Source organism: Pseudophryne corroboree, chromosome 6 (genome assembly GCF_028390025.1).
Source record: "Pseudophryne corroboree isolate aPseCor3 chromosome 6, aPseCor3.hap2, whole genome shotgun sequence".
Lineage (NCBI taxonomy): Eukaryota > Metazoa > Chordata > Amphibia > Anura > Myobatrachidae > Pseudophryne > Pseudophryne corroboree.
This window is the reverse complement of record NC_086449.1, coordinates 732254577-732264603: the sequence shown is the minus strand read 5'-3', so window position 1 is coordinate 732264603 and position 10027 is coordinate 732254577. Positions and strand designations below refer to the sequence as shown.

At 49.7% G+C, this 10027-nt stretch overlaps 1 long non-coding RNA gene across 1 annotated transcript; it reads left to right on the top strand.

The window, feature by feature from the left end:
- The first annotated feature begins 5190 nt into the window (after nucleotides 1–5190).
- Nucleotides 5191–6967, top strand: LOC134935634 (uncharacterized). Its single transcript, XR_010180298.1, has 3 exons — nucleotides 5191–5374; nucleotides 5526–5589; nucleotides 6524–6967. It is a non-coding gene; the product is annotated as an uncharacterized LOC134935634 (long non-coding RNA).
- Nucleotides 6968–10027: the final 3060 nt, after the last annotated feature.

Sequence of the window (10027 nt, the reverse complement as noted above, 5' to 3'; positions counted from 1 at the left end):
AGAAAAACGACAATTTCGGAGTGGTTTTCGGCTAAATAAATCGTCAGTTAAGTGGTTAATGCATACCTCCCAACTGTCCCGCTTTCAGCGGGACAGTCCCGCTATTCGGACCCTGTCCCGCTGTCCCACCCGCGGGCAGCAGTGTCCCGTGGGTGGGGGGGCAGTTAGGGGAGGCTTTGATCACCCGCTGCTCTGCTCTGCAAAGCAGCCGGTGATCACTGAATACATGCTGTGCGCACGGGCACGGCATGTATTCAGAGCTAGGATGGGAGCGGAGGCTACCCAGCTGCTGTGAGAGCGCTGGGCACGCCCCCAAAAGGAAAAAAAACAGACCATTTGACTAGGCCACGCCCACTCAAGCGAGGCCACGCCCACTACAGTCGAGACCACGCCCCCTTTTCAGATCGCCACGCGAAGAGTCCCGCTATCGACAGGACAAAAGTTGGGAGGTATGGTTAATGAACGAGATCGTTCATATCTTTCAGTATTATCGCACAGTGTGTAGGGCCCATTACATCTAAAGATCAAATGTTCTCATTGCTGAGATTAGCTGTGCAGATTACTCCCGTCACATGGGTCTGTCCCCCCCTCTGTGATCTCAGCCTGATAGTCTTCTCTTCTCTTTTGTTTTGTAGGTAACCTCTCGTTGCTTCTCTCTGAAGACTGAAAGCAAAGCGGGTGTTTGTTTTATAAACCTTCTATCGGATGAGGTGTGTCATGTGTGCAAACCACTTAACAACTATAATAATAACATACCTCCCAACTGTCCCGATTTTCGCGGGACAGTCCCGTTTTTTGGGGACTGTCCGGCTGTCCCACCCGCGGGCCACAGTGTCCCCCGGGGGGGGGGGGGGGGGGGGGGGGCAGTTGGGAGGCTCTGTCAATCGCTGCTCTGCTTAGCAGCGGTGAATAGACGCTGTGCACATGCGCACAGCGTCTATTCACTGGAGACAGAGGGAGAGGGAGCATGCCAGCGGCTCACAGAGCGCTGGGCATGCCCCCTCAGTGACGAAAACGGAGGCGTGGCTCGCGATCGCGGGTCCTCCCGCGAAGCCACGCCCCCTTTTCATTGGCCACGCCCCCTTTTCGGGAGCGTCCCGGTCCCCAAAGAAGCAAAGTTGGGAGGTATGTAATAATAATAATAAAAAATAAAGACACAAACATTTGGCAGAAAAACTGTTCGCTATTTACTTAATGAAATCTATATGTAATCGAAAGTAATAGATGGCAGAGAAAACATGGCCAGAATCAGCACAATCCACAATGCACAATATCAGCCAACCAGGGCCGGATTAACAATGGGGCGCGTGGAGCTGTAGCTCAAGGCCCCTTAAAAATAGGCCCACAGGATCTGCTTTGCTGCTGCTGCAGCCAGGGAATTTCTTTCCCTGCTACAGCAGCTGGCCAGGAACAGTCTACTCTAAAGGCCCATACACATTAGACGATGTCGCTCTGTGACGTTTCCGGTCGGCGGCCGCCTGTACGCACTGACCGATATGACAGCTCATATCGCTCAGTGACGTCACGCCCCCGCCAGCCCTGCATGAAGGTCGTGGACGACAGTCCACATCCTTCATGCATGCCCTACCGACAGCGACGATAGTTGCCGACCCGCGTGGCCGCGCATCGGTCGTCGCTGGCGGCATACACACTTAACGATAAAATGAGCGACGTCGCTCAAGGAGGGGGAAAATGAGCGACGTCGCTCATTATATCGTTAAGTGTGTATGGACCTTAACTCACCGCCCCCTCCTGCCAGCAGCGTAGATTTGGTATCCGGACTCCAGGTCGACAACAAAAAGGTCGACACACCTTAGGTCAAACGTGGACAAAAGGTCGACATGGAAAAAGGTTGACATGATATTTTCACGATTATTTTATTTTTTTGAACCTTTTCATACTTAACGATCCAAGTGGACTACGAATGGAACAGAAGCATGGCGAGCGAAGCGGTGCACTAATTGGGGTTCCCGGTCACTCTACGAAGAAAACGACACCAAAAAAACCTAAAATCTCATGTCGACCTTTTTCCATGTCGACCTTGTTCATGTCGGCCTTTTGCCCATGTTGACCTAAGGTGTGTCGACCAGTTGGGGTCTACCTAAAATGTGTCGACCTTTTTGGTGTCGACCTGGAGTCCCAGATGCCGTAGATTTATAGATTGTAGTACTACAGATGGGCCTATACACTATTGGTCAATTTCTGCCCGACTCAAAATGCCAGCAGACAGCCATGCCCACACTTAAGGAAACCGCTCTGGCAGGGCCGCAGGGGATACAGTCACAGCCGGACTCGGGGCTACACGGGAATCAGGGGGGACTGGTGGCGGAGCTACACATGACTCAGGGGCGGAGTTACACAAGACTTGGGGGTGGAGCTACAGGGGACTCGGGGCAGGCTGCTGCTACATGCTGTGAGAGGGGGAGAGGAGCAGCTGCTGCACATCCAGGGCTGGTCCAGCCTGTGAGACTGCACTCTGCTATAGTGTGTAAGGTAAGAGTGAATGAGGACACTGTGTGTGTGTGTGTGTGTGTGTGTGTGTGTGTGTGTGTGTGTGTGTGTGTGTGTGTGTGTGTGTAAAGTTACTTCCATGTTAACTATATGTGTGTGTTTGTCTTGATTGTGAACCTCTGCAGGGAGTAGGGTTAAATATAGCACAAGGGTGAGGAAGTGTGTCAATGAGATAGAGCGCAGGCTGCAGGGGGAGGGAGTGCTTCGGTGTAATAGAGCGCAGGCCACAGAGGAGGGAGTACGTCAGTGTGATAGAGCGCAGGCCGCCGGGGGAGGGAGTGCATCAGTGTGATAAAGCGCAGGCCGCTGGGGGAGAGACTGCATCAGTGTGATAGATCGCAGGCCGCGGTGAGAGGGAGTGCATCAGTGTGAAAGAGCGCAGGCCGCGGGGGGAGGGAGTGCATTATTGTGATAGAGCGCAGGCTGCGGGGGGAGGGAGTGTGTAAGTGTGATAGAGCACAGGCCGCAGAGGGAGGGAGTGTACAAGTGTGATAGTGTGCAGGCCGCAGGGGGAAGGAGTGTGTCAGTGTGATAGTATGCAGACCGTGGGGGGAGGGAGTGTGTGAGTGTGATAGGGTGCAGTGGGAGGGAATGTTTGAGTGTGATAGGGTGCAGTGGGAGGGAATGTGCGAGTGTGATAGGGTGCAGGGGGAGGGAATATGTGAGTGTGATAGGGTGCAGGGGGAGGGAATGTGTGAGTGTGATAGGGTGCAGGGGGAGGGAACGTATAAGTGTGATAGGGTGCAGGGGAGGGAATGTGTGAGTGTGATAGGGTGGCGGGGGAGGGAATATGAGCGTGATAGGGTGCAGTGGGAGGTAATGTGTGAGTGCGATAGGGTGGAGGGGGAGGGAATATGTGAGCGTGATAGGGTGCAGTGGGAGGGAATGTGTGAGTGTGATAGGGTGCAGGGGGAGGGAATGTGTGAGTGTGATAGGGTGGAGGGGGAGGGAATATGTGAGCGTGATAGGGTGCAGTGGGAGGGAATGTGTGAGTGTGATAGGGTGCAGGGGAGGGAATGTGTGACTGTGATAGGGAGCAGGGGGAGGGAATGTGTGAGTGTGATAGGGAGCAGGGGGAGGGAATGAGTGAGTGCGATAGGGTGGAGGGGGAGGGAATATGTGAGCGTGATAGGGTGCAGTGGGAGGGAATGTGTGAGTGTGATAGGGTGCAGGGGGAGGGAATGTGTGAGTGTGATAGCATGCAGGGGAGGGAATGTGTGAGTGTGATAGGGAGCAGGGGGAGGGAATGTGTGAGTGTGATAAGGTGCAGGGGGGGTGGGATGTGTGAGTGTGATAGGGTGCAGGGGGACGGAATGTGTGAGTGTGATAGCATGCAGGGGGAGGGAATGTGTGAGTGTGATAGCATGCAGGGGAGGGAATGTGTGAGTGTGATAGGGAGCAGGGGGAGAGAATGTGTGAGTGTGATAAGGTGCAGGGGGAGGGAATGTGTGAGTGTGATAGCATGCAGGGGAGGGAATGTGTGAGTGTGATAGGGTGCGGGGGAGGGAATGTGTGAGTGTGATAAGGTGCGGGGGAGGGAATGTGTGAGTGTGATAGGGTGCGGGGGAGGGAATGTGTGAGTGTGATAGGGAGCAGGGGGGAGGGAATGTGTGAGTGCAAACCTCCCAACTTTGTTTCTTTGTGAAACGGGACACTCGCGCTCCCGAAAAGGGGGTGTGACATATGAAAAGGGGGTGTGGCTTTTCGGGAGGACCCGCGATCACGAGCCACGCCCCGTTTTCGTCACTGAGGGGCCATGCCCAGCGCTCTGTGAGCCGCTGGCATGCTCCCTCTCCCTCTGACTCCACTGAATAGATGCTGTGCGCATGCGCACAGCGTCTATTCACCGCTGCTCTGCTAAGCAGAGCAGCGATTGACAGAGCCTCCCAACTGACCCCCCCCCCCCCACCGCGGGACACTGCGGCCCGCGGGTGGGACAGCGGGACAGTACCCAAAAAACGGGACTGTCCCGCGAAAATCGGGACAGTTGGGAGGTATGTGAGTGTGATAAGGTGCAGGGGGAGGGGATGAGTGAGTGTGACAGGTTGCAGTGGGAGGGAATGTGTGAGTGTGATAGGGTGCCGGGGTAGGGAGTGTAGGGCCAATGTTTTTTTTCCTATTGCAGCTATTAAGTTTAGTCCACCCAAATCCCCAATCCCCCCCCCCCCCCCCCTTGGGGTTCAGTGTGTCTTATGTTACCTGTAGTGGCCAATAGGTTTGTTTTATTCCTGTAGTGGGGACAGTGTTATTTCCTGTAAAAATTTTAGGGATTGGGTAAAAACAGGAAAGGTCCAGACCCTGGAACCCCGGACAGGACCTGCTCCCATTCTGGAGCTTGTAGTACTTGTCCTCATCCGGGTGGTGTTATGTTCAGGAGGGTGCCTGTGAGGGAGAGGGAGGCGGTGATGGAGAGATTACAGCCTCCCTGTATGGTCCGAACCGTTAAGGCTATTACCCCATCCCTGGATCATACCGGGAGGTTGTAATCTTTCTCTCCCCATCTCCCTGGTGACAGCTCCCCCACAGGCAAGACAGCCCCTGGACAGGGACGAGCACTACAAGCTTCAGAATGCTGCAGGAAGCTGGTCCGGTCCGGCTTTCCAGGGTCCTCACTGTTCCGGTTTTTACCTAATCCCATTTCTTTTTCAATGTAGTTGCTGTTTTATTTTTTCCAGTGGGGAGACAATGTGTGTGACAATGGGTGTCTCAATCCTCGCACATTCGGACGCATGCATGTACAGATGTAGCCAGTCAGTCTTCCCCCTGTTCGGACCTGTCCAGGCGACACCCTCTCTCCAACCCCACACAATCTATCCACCATTCCTGATACGTCTCTCTTCTTAGTATAGCTATTATTAAAAAGGTAAGGTTTTTTACATATAGAAAGATTTTACATTTATGACATCACTAAGCAACCTGTAGCCTCTTTCGTTGAGAGCTTTCATATTTACGTCATCACTATATTTTTCATATTACGGTCATGTTAAAAGATGTTTTCCTTTGTCCATTTGTAGATTGTCACATTACACTATTGATACAGTATAAGCGAAGAAGTGAGGGAGATTGAGGTTTTTCAAGGTAGGTGCTAGTCATACCCTATGGCACAGGCCACACCCCTCACAACATCAACCACACCCCCACATTACTAGTCATACCCCACAGCGTTTTTTACATTCTCTGCGGTGGCATAAAATAGGCCCTTCATAAATTTCAGCTCCAGGTCCATGTGGACCTTAATCTGGCACTGCAGCCAACAACATGCATTGTAGATGGATACCACCCAAAGTGGACAACTCAACAATAGCCCAGCTATAACACAATAAAGGGCAGGAATGGATTGGGACACTGGGATGCTGCTCCAGACCTGTTATTCCCTCAGTGGCTGCACTCACCCCCTCAGCCGGGTCGTTTACTCTGTTTGGAACTCAGCGTTAGGAGTCAGCTTCTGCGCATGCATAGAAGCTCAATGAAGCCAAAGTAAAATGGCTGACAGGGGAACAGCAGCAACTTCCATAAGCCTTTGCGGAGCACATGAGTCACCACTCACGGCTCCGCCTCCATTCTCCATCACGGTCAGAGCCTGCCCCTGTACACGTCTCACCCTGCTTACCCTTTACAACAACAAGTAGAGCACAGGACAAAGAACAGGAGCCGGCAGACTGTGTATTCTTAATGTTCATAGATATCAAAATAAGAAACAATAGATTTAATTAACACTTACACCTTGTTAATTAATAGATAAAAACAAGTACAATAACCCCTATGTACTAAGCCTTAGAAAGAGCTAAAGTGGATGGAGATAAACTACCAACCAAGCTCCTAAATGTCATTTTTCAAATACAGGCTATAACATGACAGTTAAGAACTGATCGGCTGGTGCTTTATCGCCATCCACTGTATCGCTCTCCAAGGCTTAGTACATAGATTCCTGAGGCTGAAGCCGCTGGTAGCATCCACGGCTTAGGACAAGGGACAGACTGGGAGCTCCTCTCTTTCTTCTCTTCTTCTACAGATAGATCAGATTATTCTCCAGCTGGAGGCTGCGGCAATTGTGAATTGGTGGATTTAGAAAGACACAGACTGAAAAAATGATTTATGCAATACTAATTAGGCAACCTGTACTCTCCAGAGATTGTTCAACTACATTTCCAGTATTCGTGGAACGTGACACCATCTGGGTGGCATAGATGTACACTTGTAACAGGCCCCGGCACTCAAGGGATCCTATCTGACATTTCACTGAGAGTTTTCTCCTTCACTCTTCACTTTGTGATCGATTGTACCATCAGCCTGTCTCCAAACCTTAAGCCATGGGCTGAGTCAAATACATAGATTGCAAATTATTTTGGTCTCCAGAATAACAGAAAGATTTGAGCAAGCCTACAAGATGTTCTCCAAGATCTTTCAAACAACCTTCCTGCTGAGTCCCTTTAAAAACTGTGTGCAAGTGTACCAAGAAGGCTTGATGCTATTTTGAAAGCAAAGGGTGGTCACCCCAAATGTTGATTGGATTTAGATTTCTCTTATGTGCATTCACTTTTGCATTTTGCTAATTGGAAAAAATAAACTTAGCATTTCTATATTTGAAATCATTCTTACTTTGCAGCATTTTTCCACTCCTGCTTAAAACTTTTGCACAGTACTCTATGAATAGTTTGTTTTCTCTTAAAAATGGATGACAGACATATCAGACATCACTTTCTAATGGACCAGACGTCTGCCTTCAGCCTGAAATCAGATCTGACTGTTACGCATTGAACAATATATTTACATACAATTTTAGTCAAATACTTCAGACAATATATAATAGGACAGACCAGATGTTGACAAATCATCTATACAGAAAATCATTGTCAAGGTATCATGCTCCAAAAAGTTTTAATATATTCATTATAAATAGTATAGTATTTGTGATTTTTGGATAGTCAACAAAAGTGTTTGAAGCATCAAGCTGGGAACACACTGGATGACTTTTTGACAATATGTCCGATTATGACATTTCTGATCGACATAGTGTTCAAATCATACAGTGTGTACCCACTATATCGTCAGCGATGCGTGCTCCCGCGGGTCGCATGCTACACCGCACGCCGGCTGTATATGCAGCTCAATCTGGTGATGTCGCAAGCGATGCCATGCTGCTAAATGCAGCATGGTCCAGCTTCTCCCCCCAATGCCGCTTCATCGCAGCTGACATCATCAAGTGTGTATGCACTTATCGATGTTGGCGACCCGCCGGGTCCCGTTGCCATTGGTATCGCCGGGTACACGCATTGTCTAGTGTGTACCTGCTTTACAGAATAGTGTTTTATCTGTCTACAGAACCAGTTTTATCACTGAACACACAAGACACGTGCCTATAGGTCACCGTAACAATGGAAACCACAATTGTTCTAGTTATGCGCTTAATAGGTCATTTTACCTATAAAACTTCTGCAAACGCCAAGCACTGGAAAATCTAGCGAAACTCAGAGTACCTATAGGCACCTACAACATAAATCTGGCACTGCTGGTCAAAGCTATACAACAGCTCTGTATTTCATCGTGTGACTTGATTTTCCCAGAAGCCACAGACATCAAACATCATCACACATTAATATTCGTACAATGGGGTATATTTACTAAAATTCGTATTTTTCAGAATGAGGTTAAAGTTCAAACACGAATGACATCGAAAGTGTAAATTTGCAACTTTTTGAATTTATTACGACTAATTTACTAAGCTGTCGTACTCTGCATTTTCGTGTTTTCCGATGTCGATATCATTCGTATTTTTTGGCAGTGTTTTACGGGAGTGAATAGTAAAACACTGCCGACATTAACACAATGAATCTCGGCCGGATCTGTGAGATCCGTGCAGGGCTTCATTGTGCACCTTTTGTAAAAAAAATAACATTGTTAAAAAGCAAAGAAAAAAAAAATGTGTGGGGTCCCCCCCCCCCTAAGCAAAACCAGCCTCGGGCTCTTTGAGCCGGTCCTGGTTGAAAAAATATGGGGGGAAAAATGTCAGGGGTTCCCCCATATTTCAACAACCAGCACCGGGCCCTGTGCCTGGTCCTGGTTCTAAAAATACGGGGGACAAAAAGCGTAGGGGTCCCCCGTAATTTTGAAACCAGCACCGGGCTTCACTAGCCAGGTACATAATGCCACAGCCGGGGGATACTTTTATACTGGTCCCTGCAGCCCTGGCATTACATACCCAACTAGTCACCCCTGGCCGGGGTACCCTGGAGGAGTGGGAACCCCTCAAATCAAGGGGTCCCCACTCCCCCCCCCTCCAGCCACCCAAGGGCCAGGGGTGAAGCCCGAGGCTGTCCCCCCTATCCAAGGGCGGCGGATGGGGGGCTAATAGCCTTGTGTAAAAAAAGAGAATATTGTTTTCAGTAGCAGTACTACAAATCCCAGCAAGCCTCCCCCGCAAGCTGGTACTTGGAGAACCACAAGTATCCAATGGTGGGAACTTTGCGGTCAGCGGTGAGGTTACTTTCGGTCAACCGCTGACCGCATCAGCCATAGTTTCACAAAAGTTTTTTGTTTGTTTTTTACATTTAATTGGTCATGCAAATTGATTGCTAAGCAAAAAGAGCCCGGGAGAATGTGGCACTCAACAAATCTGTGTTTCGGCACGTATTTAAAGACATGGTCATTTTTTTGTCATCTGAGATGTCTTCTTACAATGGGGGTCATTCCGAGTTGATCGCTCGCTGACGTTTTTCGCAGCATAGCGATCAGGCTAAAAAACAGCTGTTCTGCGCATGCGTATGGGCCGCAGGGCGCACGCGCCAAGTACTTTCACACAAAACTAAGCAATTTTACACAGGAGCGAGCGACGCTTTTCAGTCGCTCTGCTGATCGGTGTGTGATTGACAGAAAGTGGGTGTTTCTGGGCGGAAACAGACCGTTTTCCGGGAGTGTGCTAAAAACGCAGGCATGTCAGGCTAAAATGTAGGAGTGGCTGGGGAAACGGGGGAGTGGCTGGCCGAACACAGGGCGTGTTTGTAATGTCAAATCAGGAACCAAACAGTCTGCAGTGATCGCAATCTAGGAGTAGGTCTGGAGCTACTCAGAAACTGCAGGAAAAGATTTTCGAGCAATTCTGCTAATCTTTCGTTCGCACTTCTGCTAAGCTAAAATACAATCCCAGAGGGCGGCGGCCTAGCGTTTGCATTGCTGCTAAAAGCAGCTAGCGAGCGATCAACTCGGAATGAGGGCCTATAGCAGATAAAACAAGAGATAATGGCCCTCATTCCGAGTTGATCGCTAGCTGCTGATTTTCGCAGCACGATTAGGTTGAAAAACGGCATTTCTGCGCATGCGCATGGTACGCAGCCCGCATGTGTTAAGTACTTTCACACAAAACTGTGTAGTTTTACAGAAGCTCGAGCAACGCTTTTCAGTCGCTCGAGTGTTCGTTGTTTGATTGACAGGAAGTGGGTATTTCGTGGGCGGCAACTCAGCGTTTTCAGGGAGTGTGCTTAAAAACGCAGGCGTGCCAGGTAAAAACACAGGAGTGGCT